Raw genomic sequence first — 23,167 nt, 5'->3', positions numbered from 1 at the left:
GATGTAGATCAACTATACTCCAATAAAAATTTAAATATATATATTATATATATATATATACTGCAGGAAAAATTTTTAAAAATCACCCAGGTCTGGGCACTTCCCCAAACCAGTGGAGTCTAATTCTCACAGATTGGGGGTGTCAGCTGTATTTTGTAAAAGTTCAGAATGACTTAATTGGATGTGAGAAGTTGCTTAGGTCAAGAATGAGTCAGCTGGGAGGAAGAACGGAGTAGAAAGAGGGGGATGACCTAAGGGACTGGCATTTGAAGTTGCAGTGGGCATGAGAAGCATGGAATTAACTCTTCTCTGGATGCAGAATGAGGCTTCGTGTCCACACAGCTTCCTGGGAGCTTTCGTTAATCCCAGAGTGGAAATTGTGTGGGTGAGAAGTGAAGAAAGCAACAACGGCCCTGGGGAAATCCTTGGGATGAAAGGTCAGAAACTATTTATTTACATTTGTCTCCTCCACGCTCTCATTCTCTCTCTCTCTCCCGGTTTCTCTCTCTAAAGCCCAGAGGTCGGTGGAACATCACTGCCCTGTGAAATAAAAGCAGTTTATTTAGCTTAGGGTCACTGATGACGGTGGATCCCACATCCTTGTACACGATTCCCTTTCTTACTGTTCTCAGAGACAAGGCCCAGCCCCTTCACCAGTTTTCTCAGCATCTCTTTTCACAGTGCACTGAGCTAGGCTTCTAAAGCAGTAGTATTGGGATTTAAGTGACCTGGATGGCAGATGGGACTCCTGGCAGGAGATGCTTCAAGATGCACTCTACTTCTCAGAGCCATGGACACACCCCAAACCAGGAGGGAAACAATGCCAGTAGCTCTTGGGTCACTTAAAACCCTTTGTTCAGAGTCCTAGGCACTGACACCCTTCTAGCTAATCAAGCGTTTTCATTCATGTAGCTGTACATATAGCTATACGTGTAAAGCACATCTCTCTAAAAGATCTACCTTGGCTATAAAGTTCTTATGCCCTGAATAATCATAAAAAAGCTAGCTGGAATATATATATTTCCTTTTTTCCCCTGGAGCTATTTTATTCTAAATAAGGCCTAGTGGGTACAAAGGTCAAAGTACCCCTATGGCTGCATCTTTCTGATTATGACCAGGCTCCCACACTGGAATCCAACTGAAGAGCTTGGATTCTGACCAGGCCCTAGGATTGTTCTGGAAGCACTTATTTTATATCTTATCTGTATAAAATTTTCTCTTGGATAAATCCAGTAAGGAAAGATTCTGAATTTTTTAAAATCATGTATCAGTAAAATGTTTTAATTTAAAAATAGGATAATTAGGAGTAGGTAATAACTGCACAAACTTGATAAGGAGTAAAAATTATTTGAATACATTTGAAGCAAATTATACAAATAGAACATGTAGGAAGTCTGAACTAAGCACCATAGAAAGAGGTCTCTTGGTCACTTCAGAAAGTGCATTAAACGTGTCAGTACAGCGATTCTGTTCTTGAAATGGTAATTATGGCCTTGAAATGCTAAGTGAGAATTCCAAATGTAGGAAACACTTGGCACCTTTCCCATTAAGTACTCAAAATTGTCAAAATCTCTCCGTGCTCAGTTCTGCTTCCATAATTAAATAAGGCAACATACATGGAGAATAATCAAAGGATGCCAATAATGGACAAGGTAAACAATAAGGAAGTTAACAACTTGATATTATTTATCTGAGGGAAGACACGACATAAGAGGTATGATAGAGTCATCAGTTTGCTGGAAAAGAAAGCCCTTTGTCAAAGATAAAACCATGTTAGAATGGGAAAGAACACTGAATTTCAGAGCCAAACAAGCATGGAGTACAATCCTGGCTCTCCTACTGTATGACTTTGAGAAAGGAACTTGACGTTTCCTAGTTTCTTCAGCTCTAAATGGGGATAAAATGCAACCCCCTATGCATTACTCTAAGGATGAGATTAAATCATGTAAGTAAAACACCTAGCAAAATATCTGGTAGAGAGCAATAGTGGGGTGACAAGGATAAACCAATAAAGCCTGATAGTGGTGTTGACATTCATCCTGGTGGTCCTGGATGGACAGCGGTTAAGAACATGATTCCTGAAGCTATGTTGCCTGGGTTCAGATTCCAGCTAAACCTCTTCCTAGCTGTGGGACTGTGGGCTATTTAGATTCTCTCATTTTTGTCATTTCTTAACCCAACATTGTCTAAAGATTTTGTGAGGATGACATTAGTTAATGTGTTAAATGTTTAGAATAGTTCCAGAGACTTTTCTGTCTCTTCTGCTTTCTTTATCCCTTCATCTTCCCCTTTCTCCTCCCCCTTCTTTTTATAATTAATATGGTTCAAGGGCAATACTTTTGATATTTCTGATAAGTTGTAAGCACGGATATTGAATCACAGCAAAAAGTGCATGAATACTGGTTTCATTTGTCTGGCCAGTCCTTCTTTCTTCCCTTCCATTCCACGTGCTAATCCCAAGAGCACTTCCTAATAGAACTTCTGCGTGCTAATCTCCATCTAGAGTCTGCTATCTGGGGAATGCAGTACGGGACAATCACCACCACTATCCTCCCATCAATAATAACATCTTAACAATGATAATAATAACAAACATTTGAATATTTATTATGTGCTGAACACTATGCTAAATCCTTCATGTGTATTATCTAAGATAATGTTCAAGAGTTAGGTACTATTAATGCCCCCATTTTATATATACGACAACTATGGCTCAGAGAGGTCAAGATATTTTCCTTGGTTACCTAGCTGTGAAATGGTGGAGCTAGGATTTGAAAGCATGCAGTTCAGCTCCTAAGATGTCACACTTGACCATGATATTATGCTGTCATTTAGCAGGTGCTCAATAAATACTTGTAGAATATTTTGAGGTGATTTGGGTTTTTCATGGAGTTGGTTACAGAATCCTCTCATTGTGATACATTCTTGCCCAGAATGGACCCATTACTGTTGATAATAGATGCAAACAATTGGGTGAATGGGTAGTAAAAATGGGAAGGGAAGCAGAGAAATGTCAAGTCGAGATATTTCTCTAAGGGAATGTTTTGCTCAGAAGATAAGTGTGTTTAAGGAACGTTGAATGCACAATACGTGTATAAAAATATGCTCAATGTCCCAAGTAATTGGGGAGATACCCATTAAAATGACACTGAGGTATGATCAGATTCACACAATTTGTAAAGAGCTGATAATGTCAATGTTGTCAAAAATATGGGAAACTGGACATTACCATCCAGTGCTGATTAGTTTTAATCAGTACTTTGGATAGCCATTTGACACTTAATAACTTTGCAGTTAAACTCAAATAATTAGAGAAATTCTTAAACACATGCATTAAGAGGAAAATATAAGGATGCTCCAGCAGCATTTTTTGTGAAAGTACTTCTTAAACGTTCGAATATCTATCAGTAAGGGCATGAAGAGTATATTTTGGTGGCATATTTATTTCACAGGATGTTCATACAGTATTTTAAATGAATGAATCCATTCTATATGAATAAACATGGATAGATTTGAAAATATAAGACTGAAAGAAAAAATCAAGTTTCAGAATGTTCAATACGGCATGACATCATTTATGTTTTTAAAAAATCAATCTGTGTATATTGTTAATGGATACAGATGTGAGGTGAACGTACACCTTGTAGACTTTATATAGCAAATCTGTGACAGTGTTTATCTTGCTGGAGGGAAAGAGAGATGGTGTGTGGAACAGAACTGGTGAGAGAAATAGAGCAAACAGTGTTTCCTTCAAGTTTTATTTCTTAAACTACAATAACACAAAAGACCTAAGGCAAATATTTTAAAAAATCAACATATTCTGTTTTGGGACAATGGGTTCTTACCTTTGTACTTTGTTATATTTTATTTATGCTTTTCAAAATATATAACGGTAAAAATAACACTAAAAGAGAGAGCATGTGCGTAATTTTCCTAGTGAATTACTTTGTGAAGTGAAAGCTAATCTAAATGTAACAATTTAAATAGAATCTAGATACGTACGTTATTTCTAGGTGAACTTTAAAGTATAAATATATTGTGTACTGAAAAACTAGGGAATTTCCTTCTTTGAAAAAGGATTGTTTGTTTCCTAGGGGATGCTTTAGAGGTAGCCTCTCCTGGTGTGGAGAGAATGGGATGGACCAGGGGTACCTAAACCTGTCTGATCTTCAGAATCACCTGGGGGTCCTTTGCTATGCAAAAAGTTAGCCACACCCCAAGTTTATGTATTCTCTGGGGGTGGAGCCCAAAGATTTGTTCCCTTTCTTTCTGTCATCTTTGAGAACTCTCAGCAGAGTCTGGTAATTAGCCTGGCTTGGAAATCTATCTCCAGATGTCCTCTCGAGTTTCCTGCCTCCCGATTATTATTTTCAAGATTAATTAGTTTAATTTGGGAGTGGAGGTGGTTGTTTCTGAGTGAGCGACTGGAAGGGGAGCAATAGAAAACGTTTCCAGTTTATAAAGTGGGCATATCGTCCAACAGCGACCCCACTGGGCAGATTCCTCTTTACCCTATAAATCAGTCTGGGTTTAAGATGGCCCGGGGTGCTTAAAAAACAGATACTTCCAGCATCCTCTTTTATATAAAATCTTGAATGCTTTTCTCACTTTGTAGGTTGCTTAGTCGTTATTTTCTCTTTTAACTCCAAGAATGCTACAGACAGTTGAATATCAGTAAGAGCGTTACAATTTTGGCTTCCTGGAAAATAAACATGATTGAAGTTCTATTTGTATGAAGCTCCTTGTCAGTACAAAAAGTAACTAGTAAGTACCAATCTTTGATTCTGAATTGCAGTGTTCTTTGTACTCCACTGGCAGGTGAATATAACCTCCACCTGAACACACAAAATAAAAACAGGATAATGATTTGTGTCTGTGAGGCATTTTCTTTTTTGAGAGAGGGCTCACTATAAATCCTTCTGTGCATTATTGGAGGAGTTATATGTCTTCCAGTGCTTGAGACTATAAATATATGGGTCATAAAGGGAGTGCCTCCTGACAGAGACTTCTCATCTGTATCTGGTCCATAGGGCTTTTCTGGGGGCCGGAAAAATGGAGGACAGAGAAAACAAAATATCAGACAAGTTTCCTTGTGGAAGCATTTTATGTTTACTGGTTTTTAAAGACTATTTCCCAGGAAGTGGCCTAAATTTATACTACTAGTTTTTCAACATGAAAAGTTAGAAGTAGCAGGTTACTATTAAGAATGATTGTTTTGTTCTCTATTACTTGTGTCCTCCAATCTGGACAGAGATTCTCCTTTCTGCTCTGACCCTGTGCCTTTAGCCCATGCTGATCCATATACCCTCCACCTCCTCCACATCCAATAAAAGGCAACTCTAGGAGCCCCAAAGTTTGGGTCCATCTTTCTTTATTCTCACTCTTGTCCCCTGTCTTGCTTCTGTGTTCATTCAGCTCCTGACCTATGACTTTCCTGCCTAAAGCCTAATACTTGGCCCTGAGATCTAGTTCTAGATTCAACGTTTCCAAATTGACCCTCAAACCTGCTCTTACCCTGTGATCCTACCTGTTCTGTTTTTGGCTCCTCTATACCAATCCAGTGTTGCCTATGCTCCTGTGACTGGTCCCTGAAAAGGAGGAGGATCCCTCCACTCTCACCCCCACCCTCATCCAATGGTAAAGGTCAATGCTTTCTTGTCCAATGTTGGTCTGATGGTCTAAGTAGTTTGCATCAGTCCTCCAGTTGTATCTGAGTCTGTGTGGTTAGGTTTCTTTTGTAAAATGTTTATTATATTTATTAACAAACACAAGTTCATGTGCCTGATGCACAGCGATGCCAAACAAACTGAAACTTCAAGTTTGGAGCAGAGAAAGGTTTATTGCAGGACCAAGCAAGGAGAATGGGTGGCTTGTGCTCAAAAAACCCTGAGCTCCTCAGAGGGATTTAGCAAAGCATTTTTAAAGGCCAGGTGAGGAAGGGATCATCCCAGGGTATGTGATTAGCTCATGCACAATTCTCTGATTGGTTAATGCTGAGATAACGGGGCAGTTAACATTATCAATCCTCAGGTGCCAGAAGGTCTGGGGACTATGTGCTCATGATCATCAAGTAGTTAATTTCTTCCATGTAGTGGTTTTTCAGCATCTGAAAAACTCAGGAAATAGTCATCGGATACTATTATCTGAGTACTTCAGAGAGGAGCTCCAGCAGAAGATGGGGGAGGGGTCTGTCCCAGGAAGACCCCACAGGGTCCTGCTCGGTTTCAAATGCTTGGAGGGCTTCACATGTATTCTTATGATGCTGTTATTCTCAGAACATATTTGAAACACCCCGTTTCGATTGCTTTCTGAACACGGTGCCTTATATAATAAGAACTCAGTTGGTGTTTGTTGGATGAGTCCATTATAAACATGTACAAGAACGTCAATCTTGTTGTTTCATAAGAATACTTCTTATTAGTCAACAGAGCATTTCCCAACTTTTATCACCTTTTTTTGTGCCTAACCTGCATGTCACCAGATGACCATGGGACATTTTAAAAAATAAGCAGCCCTTCACCCCAGGCTGAGGATTTACCACTATTGGAGTTTGCTAAATGCATGTGGCACAGACTGGGAAGGAATTTCTCAAACAGGTCATTTGAGCAAATTTCAATTAATTGTGGAATTTCTAGAAGTATATGGTCTCCTACCAGGAATTCTTTAAAAGGGATTATGCTCATTTAGTTGATTTTTTTTGAGGGTGTTTTAAAAAATCAGCCATGATATTGTATAGCCACCCTTGTTATGTTGCGCTGCCTGGAAGTAGTGTAGTCTTGGGCCTTTGTTAAATATAGCATCATTTGATTTTACTTTATGGAAACCATCTAAGCTAGAGAACAATGGCTCCTCAATGAAATCTATAATCCTCATAAAGCTATAATGAGTAACATACTCAAAGAAATAAAGTGGAAAACATTTAACTTTCCTTCTCATTTTCTGCTTTATGGGTTTTAATTTATTCCTCAAATACTGTATTCACTATGTCACCAACTTCGCCTAAGCACTTTTCTCTATTTCAAGTGCTGCACTAGGACCTGGTCATATAGCAATAAATAAAATAGTCCCTGTCTACAAACAGTTGCTTTGGGAAGGATAGACACATAAGAAAATCTGCAAACAGTGGTAGTTACTCTTTTAGTGTCTGGTCATGAATGCTCTGGGATCACAGAAATGATCTGTCAATTAGGAGACTAAGATGGAATGATTACTTCACAAGAAAAGTGGTATTGATATAGGTCAGAGGTCAGCAAGTTTTTTTGTAAAGGACCAGACAGTAAATATTTTAAGCTTTGCAGCCAGACTGTCTTTGTTCTAACTACTCAATTTGGCAGATGTAGGTGTGAAAGCAGTCATAGACCATAGGTAAATGGCTGTGTTTTAATAAAACTTTATTCTACAAAAGGAGACAAAGCAGCAGAACAGACAGAGCCATAGTTTACTGACCCTTGAACTAAGTGATGAGGGATAAGTAAGGTAAAGGTATTTCAGGTACAGGGAACAACATGATAAAAGATCCAAAGAGAGAGCCTATGTATCCCTGGGTAATAGGAACATGAATATAGCCAGAATAGAAAGTGCTGGGAATGAGCTGAATAAGAGTGACTAAGGCTATGTATGTTGTGAAATGCCTCATAGGTCAATTTAAAGGGTTAGATTTTACCCTGTGTGGGGAGTCACAAAATGAGCTTTTGTCTTGTAAAACTGGTATAAATCAACTTGTTCACCTTCAAAAGTCAGGAATAGAAAGTCTACTCGAAGAAAAAACACAAGGTGAATACAAAGTCTTCTTTTTTAATCATTAGCTGTGCCTAGATTATTGGACACATTACAATCTTTTTTCTTCAGTTGTGTACTATTTTTCCTATACAGCAATTACCAAGAACCTGACAAAGGCAGTACACACATATATCAATGAAACAACCCTTCAGCCTGTTCTGTCTTCAACAAACAACTTGTTTTTGCTGTTTGCCTAGAAATAATGGGACGTTTTGGAGAAAATTACTCCCTCTATTGACTTTTCTATAGAAAGTTTTTAAAAAGCTACTGGAGAGAGCAGTATTTAGAAGAAATGCTAAAATAAGTCAGCTACAGAGATGAAAAATTTCCCTGTAGCTTAGTAGATTTTATAATATGACAGTTTGTCTTAAATATAGTTAGGAAAATAATTCTCCAAGAAAAGGAAGATATTTGATATCGACTATTTAAAATCTGTAATACTAAGAGAATCTTGGAATCTTTTTCGGCTCAGAAATTGACTGAACTTAAAAGCAACGGTTTGTAAGAGGTTTTAAAGCTACTTGATAGTGTATATATTGAATCATCCCTTTAAAATATATGTATATATATTTTATATTTAAATATTTAAATGTAATCATTGAAATATGAAATTATTAATATAATCTTAATATTTAAATATTTATTATTTTAATAATTTAGCCTTTAATATTGTTAATGATTATTTTTATATAATTTTAATAATTTTTGTTTCCATGATTTTGCTAATACTTATTTCTACAATTTTCTAACATAAAAGTAATGCCATGAAGACATCAGTAAGAGAAATGATCAGGGCTATGGAGAAGCAGTGTCTGTGGAAAGAGCTGTGGCCAGAGACCGAAGCCTGGAAGCCTAGTGCTGTCTGAGGGCCTGCAAGTCGGGCCATCTCTCTGAGGGCAGAATGTACTGATTCCTTGATTGCCTTGAAATAGGAATCATGAAATGTCAAGAAACTGCTATGGAGGTTGAAGCATCAGGGAGGGCTGGAGGCCTGTGAACACACCTGTTCAGGTACAACCTGCCGACTGCTGGGAAAGCAGAGAGATGGGAAGACAGGAATGGTCTGATTCCCATCATAATCACATCTAGGTAATAAATTAAGGGACCACAGTGACGCTTTATAACAACCTGCTCTTCCTTGATTCGGTACACTGATCACAAGAGTTTTCCCTAATCTATACAGAGACTATACAATATCTAAAAAAACAGTCATAGTCCTCAAAGAAAGGGAGGTTTCTTGGCAAAGAATATTTAAACACAGTATAAATATCTAAGAAAAAATTATCTAAGGGATCCTCAGATACTATCAATACATGAGTCTCTTTCATCCCAAGCAAGTTCTTTCTTGGAAGGGACAAAGACCTTAGACACTTTACACAAAAGCAGTAGTGACAGTATTACTAATGCCTTCATCTCCTTGCAAAATGGAAAAATCTCCTTGTGAAAAGGTGTCAAGAGGGTCTCAGGTCCTTTTGGGGGGTATTTCCCTGATGTTTCCCATCGTAGTAAGAGAAAACTGAGACTTAGGTCAACATGCAGCATCGAAAACAAAGCATGAGTGTCTTCAGGTCTGAAGTGGCCCTCAGACATGTCTTCTCCGGGAGTCTTATAATCAAATGGCAGGTGACCGCATGATGAAGCTGTAATTGACGAGCCCACGCTGGCAGAATGCCCATGAGCCATAAGACTTCAGGCAGATTAGAAGGATCTCTGTATCATTGATCATGAGATCAGTACGTAGACACTGAATGTTATGGTACATATGCCACACTTTTGGTCTGGCGTAGTGAACAGTGATGGACTGGTCCCTGAAATGGCATGAAGTGTACTTGTCATCTGTTGTTTTTTTGCCTGTCCCCTTGTTTTCCTTTTGGCTACCACTTCTTTGCGTGTTGTCTTGATCAGACTATAAGTCAAGATCCCTGGATAAAAGTTGATGAGGAGATTAAGCAAAGCTAATCAATCATTCTTTTCCAGAATTTAAACCCAGAGCAGAGTGATGTAAGAACACAAAATAATTGGAACTAATCATTCCAATTGAGGAATAGGGTGACTTTTTTTTTTTTTTTTTTGCTCAAAAACAACAACAACCATAACCCCACAACCAAACAAAAAGCCCCAAATCCACCAATACCACCATCATCAAAAACACTCAAAATGTTAGCTGACAGCCATGAGGAATTTGTATAAATGTGATGATCCCTGAACCAGAGCAAATGCTGTTCTGTACCATGATGAATGCTAGGGCTAGTCGTGTTCTTTCTTTTTGAAAATAATCAGGTCTTTGAAATAACTTCACTTTACAAATCACATCAATGATAAGTTTGTGGTGTTAAATATAAAACCTTGTAGGAATATGACCTTTAAAAAAACAAGCCTGTTACCAAGCTTTGGAAAACACGCATGATCTTTAGCATTAGGTTTTCTGGCCTTTGTCACAATGTGTCAACCCATTCTTATAAGTTTTCTTCTCTGCAGTACTGCCTGCAAACCCACTGCAAGCCCGTGTCGATCCATAAAGGCTCCACCACATGGTGGCGCTCTGGTTGTGCCTTTAGTGAAGTCGCTGGTGCTTTTTAGGGAAAGGATTGACAAAACATGAAGTTTAAAACAACCCAAAGCATCCACTCCTCAGCTTTGGATGGTCTTAGGAAAACAAAAAATGTTCTCTTTAGTGTTTTCTCTACCTCATCCCTGTATCATTCTCCTGTTTAAGAGGCCTGCAGGTGCCCTTGACTTCGGCTCATGTAGCTGCAGCCTCCAGGACCCAAAGGTGGAGACCTAGCGGAAACTGCCTGATTCTGAACAATCAGAGGCTGGTTTGAAGATAATCCTAATCTTTTCTTGTGACTGCTCTCTTTGCCCATTCACAATCCCTGTCATCCTCTCCCAAATGAGTCACTGGGGAATTTCTAGCACACCCCAGCTTCCTGACCAATAGCTTGCTCACTCATTCTGACCAACCTGAAAAAAGATGTACTTATGCGATAAAGAGAAACAAGGTCTGATGGATGGAGTCCTGGGATGCAGTCATTCCAGTTTAAACTCCAAATCTGCAGAAAGCCCATAGTCCTAAAGTAGGGAAAGCTATGGAATAGCAGTGTCTTTTGCCTGCGGGGAGCCTGTGTTTCCTCTTGAGAGAAAGTTGCCTTAAGGTAGAAGAAGATCTAGTTCAGAACACTTGGAGCAAGACTGGCTCGGTGATTTCTGCTATCAATCGATAACTCATAGGCGGCAGAATAACATTTCAGCTGAGCTATATGAAGAGGAAATTATAAGTTGACTATGCAAGAAGTATTTTTTTCTTTTTAGCGTGAGATTTTTTTTTTTTTAATTTAATTCATAGTGAAACAGGACGCCAGTGTCTTGGAGATCATTCAGTTTCAGTGTTTTAATTTACTATCCCTGCAAAACAAATTACCACAAACTCACAGGCTAGAAACAATACATTTCCTGTGGTATTTTCTGATTCTTTCTTGTTGTATAAAAGACAGCTATCAATTATCTCAAAGTCTCCACCTGTCAGGAGTCCAGGCCCATCTTCACTGGAGCCTGTGCTCAGGTCCTCAACTCACAAGGCTGTTGTCAAGGTGTCCACCAGCCTGCATCATAGAGGCTCGACTGGGGATGAGTCTGCTTCCAAGCTCATTTGGGTTGTTGGAAGAATTCATTTCCTTGCAGTTGGAGGACTGAGGTCCTGACTTTTTTGCTGTCTGTGGGCTCAAGGCCGACTGCAGTTCCCTGCCATGTGGCCCTCTTCATAGGCAGTTCACAGCATGGCTGTTTGCTCAAGGAGTGATTGTTGATAAGAGAAAAGGCTATTAAATTATCTGTTATTTTCCCTAGTTGTGGAAGTGCATTAGATTTCTATTGCTGTGTAACAAATTTCCATGAGCCGAGTGGTTTAAAGACACCCACTTACTGGTTCACAGTTCTGTAGGTCAGAAGTCTGGGCATGGTATGACTGGGTCCTGTGCTCAGAGTATTACAAGGTTGAAATCAAGATGCCAACAGGACTGAGTTCTCTTCTGGAGGCTCTGGAGGAAAAATCTGCAACCAAGCTCAGTGGTTGTTGGCAGAACTCATTTCCTTGTGGCTGTAGGACTGAGATCCATATTTTCTGGTTACCGGTCAGACAGGGCCACTCATAGCTCCTAGAGGCCACTCACAGCTCCTTGCATGTGGCCTCCATGGGCAATTCACAACATGGTGTTTGTTTCTTCCAGGCCAGACAGAACATGACTTTCTGGCTTCTTCCTCTAAGACCAGCCAGACGGAAAAAAACCCTCCCCACTTTTAAAGGGTTCAGGCGATTGATTAGGTCACGCTCACCCAGATAGTTCTCTTTCTTCAGATTGAATGATATGAGTTCCTTTTAAAAAATTGTTTCTCTTTATTTTTTTTATTACTATTAGTTTTTATTTTTTGGCCACGCCACACAGCATGTGGGATCTTAGTTTCCCAACCAGTGATCGAACCTATGCCCCCTGCAGTGGAAGTGTGGAGTCTTAACCACTGGACTACCAGGGGTGTCCCGATATGGGTTCTTCATTACACCTGCAAAATATTTTCACAGCAGCACCTAGATTAGTGTTTGACTGAATATCTGGGGAAAAACGTGTATACACCAGGGGTTGTCTCAAAATAGTTGCTTTCTCATAACTCCACTCCTTTGCCAGTGTTCTGATATCAGCACATGGCAAGGCTGGGGGGATCTCACCAGTGTGCTCTGCCGTAGGGAGAGTTATGGAGAGTTACGGGTTCAGCCCTTCTTCACCTTCCTGGGCTGAGTCAGAGGTTGTGAGAGATCTGGAAGACTTATTAAACATGCAGGCCAATCTATGGGAGACCATGAGAGATGGGGTCAGAAACAACTCAGGGTCACACAGAGGGTGGCCCATCTGGCTCTGGCCAACACCTTCTGACTTTTGGTCCCAGCCTCCAGCTTATTCCAATCAACAGTGCTGCTTCATGGCAGGGCTTTCACCAGGCTGAGAGAAAATGATGAAAATAAGAAAAATTAGTAAGTTTTTAATAACACTAAAAATTCATATTTAAATGATTCCATTATTATGAGATGATACTGCCTACTTTTTCTTTTTCTTTTTGCTAGAGGTGAGAGATGAGCTAGCTGAAGTGCAGCAAAATGATTTGTATGGTTATTCCAGAATTCATTGTTTTAGCCATGAATACAATATAGGTCTTTCGATTTCCAGGTCAGGATCTAAGCAGGACATATCATGCTCTTTAGAGCATCTGAGAGATCCTTTAAAAGAAGAAAAAATAAAACCACATCAAAAGTGAAAATATTTTAGTCCAACTATTTCAAGTGCTTAGTCTGCTCTTTAGTTATTATTCACTATTGTTCTTAAGAAAGTTCATCGCCTTTTAAATTTTCAAATTATGTTACAACCTCCTACCCTAACGCATACTACATACTCAATAGTGGTGAAGAAATTTAGGCACAGAAGAGCCAGATATCATCATTATGGTCATTGATATTCCAGTGACTGTCGGGATGAAGCCACAAAGTCCCTGGATTTTTAATCTATTCTATCACCTTAATTTCTGACATGTTCAGAATACATTATGAACATGATAATTATTTTTCATACTAGATTGGTAAGTGTATTTATAGGGATTATTAAGAATTAGTAATAGGATAATGAAAATGGATAAATACATAAAAGCTATCATTTAGTGACTGCTGCCATGTGCCACCAGGCGCTCGGAATCATTTTCTCTAATTCACTCATCAAGGTAGATGTTATCCTCTCCACTCCACATGTGGATAACAATTTTCAGAAAGATTAAGTAACTTGGCCACAGCCAGAAATCTACAAAAGGGCAGAGGTATAATTCGATCTCAGGACTCCACAGGCCAGGTTCCTTTTGCTGTGTGACCATCAATAAGCCACTTCACTGCAGGTGCTTATCTTTTTGCCACCACATGAGAATAATTATCATATTCAGAGATGAGATTATAGTGCAATTTAGAAGCTCTACACCTGGAATTGGGAGTGGAGTGTAGACTTGACACTGTCAGTCATTGTGATGAAGTTGGGTGAGTCACTTTGTTAAGTTCTCTAAGCCTCGGTTTCCTCGTCTGTACAGCAAAGTGGTGGGATAAAGTGATTCCCACTAGTGGCTTCTGACCTAAAAGGCTGGCCCTGACACTTAAGTTAACTGGTCTCACTTTGTTTATTCAATCACTTTCTTCCTCCCTCCTTCTGCTGTTTATTTCTGTGGCTGTTAAAATTTCCCCTGCAAATACAAACATTGCTGTGGCTCCTATCAGCATTACTGCACTGGGGCTGTAGTAGTCACCACCTTGGTGACTGCCTGCCATATCACTATGAAATTAACTTCCATTAAAACACATTCTCTTATTTGAATTTCAAAATCTCTATGAGACAGTTATTATGACCTAGATTTTGCAACTGAGAATACAAATGTTTGGAGACATTTTTAAAGCTTACTAGAGGTTGCATTACTAATCAGTGGTAGATATGGACTTTTTATTGGAGTATAATTGCTTTACAATGGTGTGCTAGTTTCTGCTGCACAGCAAAGTGAATCAGCTATACATATACACATATCCCCTCCTTTTTGGATTTCCTTCCCATTTAGGTCACCACGGAGCACTGAGTAGAGCATTCCCAGTGCTATACAGTAGGTTCTCATTAGTTATCTATTTTACGCATAGTAGCATATATATGTCAATCCCATTCTCCCAGTTCATCCCACCCGCCCCCTTCCCTTCTTGGTGTCCATACCTTTTTTTCTTAAAACTGTCTTCAATGCCCAAGATCTTTATCATAACTACCAACAAGACACGTATTAGATTCTCTTTATCCAGTGCTAGCTTTCATAGAAAAATAATCTTTTAAAGATGACTTGATAGAAAGAAAGTGGACTTTCTAGGACAATGGGCTATGTTTAGCCTGTGACTTCTACTCCCTGGTACACAGGCATATACTCCTGTGAGTATGTCTACCCAGATTTGAGAAACTGAGGGGAAAGGATCAAATCCTGGAATTTCATCTTTCCGTAGATCTTTACTGGATTCTGTTCCGTGGCAGGCACTGTGCTAGGCACTGTGGATGCAAAGATGAATAAGACACCATCCCTGCCTGGGGGCAGTGAGAAGATGGCTTAGTTTTCCAGGACCTGCTCCACTGGGCTCCCGGGGGTCGGGCCGAGGGAGGAGACGCGCAGCTGTCTCCTGCAGGGGAATGCTCGGGAGCTCTGGGTCACCTTCCTGTATCTCAGGGAAAGATGTGCGAAGCAGCTCTTCAAACCCGCCTACGGAGAGAGGCTGAGCAGTTTGGGGCTAGTGATTTTTCTTTGAAATGGAAAGATTTGGCTGTGGGGCCCTAATATGGAAAGGGGATGTGGAAGCAGCAATAGGAATGAACTCCCCTGAGGCGCTGAGGAGAGATGGGCTGAAGATAATTTGCAGAGATGAGAATGAGCACAAGCTCAGAAGCCCAGAGGCCTCGTGCAGGGTGGGAAGACAGGACCCTTCTCAGGGACCAGCCCAGGAAGAGTGAGTGTGTGTGTGTGTGCATGCATATATGCATGGGTATGCATGCAAAGTGTGTCTCTCTGCATGCCTGGTCACGCATGTGGGTGTATGTGGGTATACACACGTGTACCTGTGCACATGTGATTCATCATGCATGTGTTCTTGTATGTATGCAAAGGTATACACATCCATGCACTGTGTCTCTGTGTGTGCACATCTGTGCGCCTGTGCGTGCACATCTGTGCGCCTTTGTGTGTGTGCGTGTGTGCACATGTACTGCAGACGGGATGTAGTTCTGTTGATGGAGACAGAGGCCTCGTTGTTCTTAGTGCAGAATGGACAGATCCTAGGAAATCTATGAACGGATGAGGTTAAACCCGTAAGAGTGAAAGCAATGCACATTTCGGAGATGAACAATATTTTTGAGGACTAACATTTCCCAAAACAACTTACACAGCTGAGAATTTTAGCCACCAAGATCCCCAACGTTGAAGGAGTGCTGTGGAGGTAAAAAGGGTTTATTCTGTTTTCATCTATGCTTTCTATAACGCAGGCCTCCACATCTCCGCATGCCCCCTGCTTGCCAGAAAAATTGCTTCCTTTGTCTGAACTTGTTTACAACGGATGCCTTATTACAGCCTGAGTTTTAATTGTCCTTGTGAACACTGGAAACAAAATGAAGGCAGAAAAAAAGAACAACAAACAGTATCTATCTACAAATATTTCTAAACAGAGCTGGAGGACATGATAAATCTATTTCAAAAGGATTTTAGTTTGATAAGGAGGCTGGAAGCCTGGCCTTTTCCCGAAGGGGTTAAGTCCCTGGGGCAGGGATAATTATGACTATTTGTGTTCATTATACACACAGAGCTGTAAGGATCTGTTGTCTTTCTCTCTGGTATATGATTTCTATTCCAGTGGGCTTCTGCGAAAACAGAGCTTTTATATTTATTTCTGAAACCGATTTTAGTCCTTTTTCTTTCAGCCGAAACCAAAATATTGTGTTTCAGGTACTGGATTGATAAAAGCAAAATTCCAGACTTGGAATACAGTGTATTTGTTTATTTAGAATCAAGAGTGGATTTTCATCTGGGTGTGTGAAGGCGATGTAGTAAAAAGAAAGCAGCGCCTGCCTTCCCTCATGTACACCTGCTTAAAAAAAACAAAAACGCTAAATGTAAATCTGAAGTCAGACATTATCAAGCTTTGGATGGCTAATTTCTAAAAGGGTCTCTGCTTCTCAGAAGGCAGTCTTTGTATACAGCTTTGACCGGCCTTCTGGAAGCCCCAGCACAATTGTACCACAGGCCCAGGCTGCAGTGGCAGCTGCCATGTCCCGATCCAGCTTTCAGAGTAAGAAGTGCCTCTCTTAGCTACTTAATCAGTAACTCAGAGAACCTGCTAATTAGAAAGAGTACCAGACACCTCCCACGTTCGCTTTGCTTTGCAATGGGTCTTGTTAAAGTAGCTTTGAATCATGGAGCATTTAGTCTATATTTTGGTTAAAATCCATATATTGGGAAAAGAGAGAGAGGCTGAATATTTTGGCACCTCTGGGTTCTGAAAGCCACACCTTTGTCCCCTGCACAGCCCAAAATACGTTGGTATTAAAGGTTAACTCCATGTGCAGCCAGAAAATACCCTGGCTGATCAGGACAGGGCTGGAGAGTGACACCCCGTGCTTGAGGACAAGGGGCTCTAATGAATAGGACATTAGGATCCCATTGAGGGCCTTGCTGGAAGGTAGGGTGGAAGCAGGGGGAAGAAGGGAGGTCAGGGGGCCTCTGATGGAGGTCGGAAGACTGCATTTCCGGAAGATGGGCCAGGGAACTTCTGTGTAAGCAAACATGAAGAGCAGAGCCAGTTAAACTTCAGAAAGGTATTCAAAAGACAAAAATGCTGGGGTGGCTTCTACAGGGAGGACGCTAGCCCAAAGGCAGGGGGCAGAGTGAGTCACTGAAAATCTCTGACCGTCAGCCAAAGTGTGGACAATTCATGAAAGTCCAGGCTGGATTAAATGTTCCCTAACTGGGTGTTGATTTTTGGTTAGAGGTGAATTATAAACAGGGAGCAAGGGAGGGAAATGCACATTCAGGGAGAATGGGGATAAGAGAAGGTTCGGGTCCGTGCAAGCGGGAAGGAGGCTTTCAAATGGGAGAGAGGACTCAGGTTTTCTTCCAATACCTGATCAGGGTCGCTGCTGCCTTCCCATCACAAGGAAGCGTTGGGGACCCTGAGTCACATTGGTTCAGCTCTAGAGCTACATTTCCAGGGGATGTGTATAATATAGAGATACGTGAACATGAGATGGGGGTTCCTGGTGTCTCTGACCTTTGGGCTGAAGGGAGCTTTGCATATCATCTCATTCAATCACAGATGTGCAAACTGAGGCTTGGCAAAGTGAAAACACTTGGCTAAAATCCACTCAGCCAAGCAGCGGCAGAGCTGGTTTGAGAATGGGTCTCCTGGTGCCTGTTCTGTTCTTTCTCTCTGTCTCTCGTTAAAACTTTTTCCTATTCCTCTGAGAAAAAGACTACATCTCTTTGAGTGATCAGTGAGATTGATTGATTGATTTTTTAATAGATAAGACACCTCTCTAAACACTAACAGAAAACACTCAAATCTCCATTGTTTTCTGTTCACGGCTCCCGTGTATCACATCATCCAAAACTGGGAAGCAGCATTTTCACCCCAGGAATGATCCCACTCACACTGTGGTTTTATACAATATGCCACACAAATGGCAGTCAGTTAAAGCAAACCTGATCCAACAAGTGCTCCACTAAGGCTTATCCAACCACCAAACCTATTTACTTAAACCTTGCTTTGAGACATGAAACTATGACTTTTCACCGACTGATTCATATGTTCTTTATTCCATTGAGATCACCTGAGCCATTACTAAGCAATGTGCCAGAGTAAACTGCAAACACGCAGTTCCCATGGCACACATGACATGGAACACGCAGTCTGGCCGGGGTGGAGCCATTCACGTAAAACCACCAGTGCATATCAGGAACACATGGTAATAAGGGCTATGAGCTGATCAATTATTTCTGCTCTAGTGTTTTATTCATGAAATCTCAACATATTACAAGCTTATGGGCTAATGGAAGGCCAGCTAGAAAGCTTAGCTCTAAATAAGCAAGCTACCAATAGCATGAGTACAAGAAAGATCTCATTTATGGCTTCTTTTTATGTGTCTCTACTTACTTAGTTGTTTGACTCGAGCTTTCCATTTTCTATTTTCAAAGCCTCTCAAAGCACTTATACAAGCCAGTGAACTCCACAGTCCCTACGTTTATCATTGTCCTCATGCTGTTGAAGCAGCTCAGCTATTACAAAAGCCAATGCTTCCTCTTCCATCACACTCAGCCCCATACGAACATTTTGGTAAGTTAGGGCATGACACCACTTTACAGATCTCAGCCAGTTTTCAGACCCAGACTTACTGATTGAGGTAGAAGCAGGGTCCCCTTGAGGAAGAACTCTGCAATGCTACTGCAAATATATTCAATAATCATCCCCATAATCTTCTCCCAACGGGACGTTCAGAGGAAATATGTTGAAATTTTGAGTTTTTAGGTACCAGATCTGATCTGACACTCAGAAACCCAACAGTTTTTAGAGTGGTTAAAGTGATTAGAGACCAGGAGATAAAAGTCCTGGCCCAAGGCTCCTCAATACTGAGTTTGTTGGGTTTATGGATCCACTCTAGGGGTATTTACTCATTTCTTGAATGCATAATTAGCGTGCATCTACTTAGCAGCTGGAAGAGCTCTCACATTGGTTCCCTGATTTTTGGAGTGATAGCCATTATTGTAGGAAAGGCCAAGTGGAAGCCCCAGAAACTGACCTACTGCTCCTCCCAACTCCCAGCCCAGCTAAGATGGTAAATCACACACTAGGAGGAATCAAAGGAATTAGAGCCAACATTAAAGACTTAAAAGGATGCAGAAGGGGTGGTTTCTATTATGTCCTCATTCCGTTTAACTGTAAAGCCTCCACAAAACCTCTGTGGGTTGTGGTGCATGATGCAGGATTGCCATAAACTTAAGCAAATGATAGTCCTAACTCCAGATGTTGTGCTGCATATGGACTCTTTACTAGAACAGTCTCAGGAATTACATATGTGACGATTGAATTTTTTCCCAATTCCATTAGCAAAGAAGATCCAAAACAATTCTGTTATGTAAGAAGACCAAAAACCTCCCTAGTCTGAGCTTCATTAACTCCCTTGTTCTCTGTCACAGTACAATTCTCAGGAATCCTGATCAATTTGATATTCTGAAGAATACCACATTGGTCGACTATGTTGATAACAATATGCTAAATGGACTTGGCGTATTCCCTTGTACCGCGTATTCCCTTGTAAGATACATGTGGGCTAGAAAGTGAGAGAATAACACCATGGAGATTCAGGGACCTGCAGAATCAGTGAAGATTTTGGACTCTGATTGTCTGGACCATATTGCCGTTCCCTCTGAGGCAAAGGGCAAGTTGTTGCCGATGTGCCCCTACCCAAAAGGACACAGCTCTTGGTGAGTTTTTTTTTTTTTTTAGATCTTAGAACGTGCATATTCTGTGCTTGGGATTTCTGCTGTAACTAACTTATTGGGTATCCTGGAAGGCATGTGCTTTGGAGTGGGGCCCAGGGTAGGAGAGGACTCTGTAACCTGTTGGTCCATGTGACTAGCAGATGTGATGCAATGTATTGTCTCTGTCTAGACCAAAGAGGAGAATCATAGCACAGATGCCTAGGATCCTTAAGCAACATCAGGCAGCCATACCTTGTGGGTCAGAGAAGTACTTGCCATTTGATAAAGCAGCTTCTGATATGTTTCCGGGCCCTAGTATAGGGTGAGTTCCTAATCATGGGACACTAGGTTATTATGTGACCAGTGCTCCCCAGCATAAGATGAGTGTTAACACACCCACCAAGTAAAAAGTTTGAGCAGGTGCAATAGACGTTTGACAGTATGATGGAAATAGTGCATTTGGGTGTTGGCCCACACGAACAAGTGGGTTAGATTCTAGTGTCACTTACTTCTGTTGTACCACTTCCTTCACTCTCTAAATTTACATTTATGGCCTCATGGTGTGGGGTGCAGTTTCTTAATTACCAACTAATAGAGGAGAAAAACCTAAAGGTGATTTGGAAATGGATTGGCTGTATATGTTGGTGCTAGCTGAAAATGGACTGTCACCATACTACCCCTCAGGGATGGACATAGGGGAGTCCAAAGCATGAGGACCACTGCATCATGTGATGATGTCAACCAGAGAGCATCTGTGGTGGCAAAGGCACTCACCCGCCAGGGAGACGGGGTGACTTGTCCAGTGATTATCAGTCTTGCCCTTAACTATCCTAATGCTTTGACAGATGGAATAGCCCAAGTGGCAGGAATGGAGGTTATGCACAGGTCCCGAAGTTTGGGCCCTCTCACTAAGACTGATCTAGTTAGTTTCACCTATGCTGATTGCCCAAGCTTTCAAAAGCAGAGACTGACTCTGAACCCTCACTATGGCACCATTCCTTCCTTGATAGCAAGTTGATTATGTCAGCTCCTTCAACTCTCAAGGAGCAACGATTATCTTTTCTTAGTTGAAAATATAGATTTGCCTCTACCAGCACCATTATCTGAGAGCTTACTGCATGTCTGATTTAACAACATGGATGCAACACGACATTATCTCAAACAAAGGGACACACTTCACAATTAATGAGGGTAACAATGCATGCATAACTATAAGATCCACTGGTCCTAACATATACTACATTACCTGAAGTACACAGTGAAAAAGCGTGATGGAATCATTTATAAAAGACTCCACAAAGGTACCAGTTTGGGGACAATGCAGGGCTGGAGCACTAACCTCAAGGATGTGGCATATAAACCAGATAATATTAAGGCACTGTGTCCTTAACAGCTAGAACACACACATATCTGAGAACCAGTGGGTGGCAGGAGGATTGGCCTCTCTCATCATCTCCCCAGCTACCCACCTATGAAATTTGTGCTTTCTCTACTAGGCCATGTTGGAAAAGATGAATTGTTTCTTTGGCAGAGAGAGATGCTTCCATTAGGGGACCCAATAAAGATTCCACTGAACCTAAAGCTATGACTATCATTTGGTCATTTTTGATTTTGGCCCCTCGTGCTACTGGGTCTTAAGGTGAAGAAAGGAATTGCCATGTTGGTGAGGGTTATTGAACCTGATTACTATGGAGGTTTAAGATTGCTACTAGGCAGTTCCTACTAGGACAATTTCTGAAACCCAAGGAACTGCCTGGAGTTTGTCTCGTCTACTCTACACACAGGCACAAAAGTAAATGGAGAGGAGATTGGTTCAAGATGGCAGAGTAAAAAGACGTGCACTAACTCCCTCTTGCAAGAGCACCAGAATCACAAATAACTGCTGAACAGTCATCGACAGGAAGACATTGGAACTCACCAAAAAAGATACCCTACATCCAAAGACAAAGGAAAGGTGCAATGAGATGGTAGGAGGGGCACAATCACAATAAAATCAATCCCATAACTGCTGGGTGGGTGACTCACAAACTGCAGAACAATTATACCACAGAAATCCACCCACTGGAGTGAAGGTTCTGAGCCCCACATCAGGCTTCACAACCTGAGGGTCCAGCAACAGGAGGAGGAATTCCCAGTGAATCAGACTTGGAAGCCTAGTGGGATTTGATTGCAGGACTTCAAAAGACTGGGGGAAAGAGAGACTCCACTCTAGGAGTGCATGCACAAAGTAATGTGAGCATCAAAACCCCAGGGGAAGGAGCAGTGACCCCATAGGAGACTGAACCAGACCTACCTGCTAGTGTCGGATGGGATCCTGCAGAGGTGGGGGGTGGCTGTGGCTCACCACGGGGACAAGGACACTGGCATCAGAAGTTCTGGGAAGTACTCCTTGGCATGAGCCCTCCTGGAGTCTGCCATTAGCCCCACCAAAGAGCCTGTAGCCTCCAGTGCTGGGGGGCCTCAGGCCAAACAACAAACAGGGGGTGAACCCAGCCCCACCCATCAGCAGACAAGAGGATTAAAGTTTTACTCCAACAGAGCAACACACAGCTCTACCCACCGCCAGTCCCTTCCACCAGGAAGCTTGCACAAGCCTCTTAGATAACCTTGTCCACGCCTCTTAGATAACCTTGTCCACCAGAGGGCAGACAGCAGAAGCAAAAAGAACTGCAATCCTGCAGCCGGCAGAACGAAAACCACATTCACAGAAAGATAGACAAAATGAAAAGGCAGAGGACTCTGTACCAGATGAAGGAACAAGATAAAACCCCAGAAAAACAACTAAATGAAATGGAGATAGGCAACCTTCCAGAAAAACAATTCAGAATAATGATAATGAAGATCCAGAACCTCGGAAAAAGAATGGAGGCAAAGATCAAGAAGATGAAAAAATGTTTAACAAAGACCTAGAAGAATTAAAGAACAAACAAATAGAGATGAACAATACAATAACTGAAATGAAAAATACACTAGAAGGAATCAATAGCAGAATAACTGAAGCAGAAGAACGGATAAGTGACCTGGAAGACAGAATAGTGGAATTCACTGCCACAGAACAGAATAAAGAAAAAAGAATGAAAAGAAATGAAGACAGCCTAAGAGACCTCTGGGACAACATTAAATGCACCAACATTCACATTATAGGGGGCCCAGGAGGAGAAGAGAGAGAGAAAGGACCCTAGAAAATATTTGAAGAGATTATAGTCGAAAACTTCCCTAACATGGAAAAGGAAATAGCCATCCAAGTCCAGGAAGTGCAGGAGTCCCAGGCAGGATAAACCCAAGGAGAAACATGCCAAGACACATAATAATCAAACTGACA

The sequence above is a fragment of the Hyperoodon ampullatus genome (genome assembly GCF_949752795.1).
Source record: "Hyperoodon ampullatus genome assembly, chromosome: 13".
Taxonomy (NCBI): Eukaryota; Metazoa; Chordata; class Mammalia; order Artiodactyla; family Ziphiidae; genus Hyperoodon; species Hyperoodon ampullatus.
Note: the sequence above shows the minus strand (reverse complement) of the source record.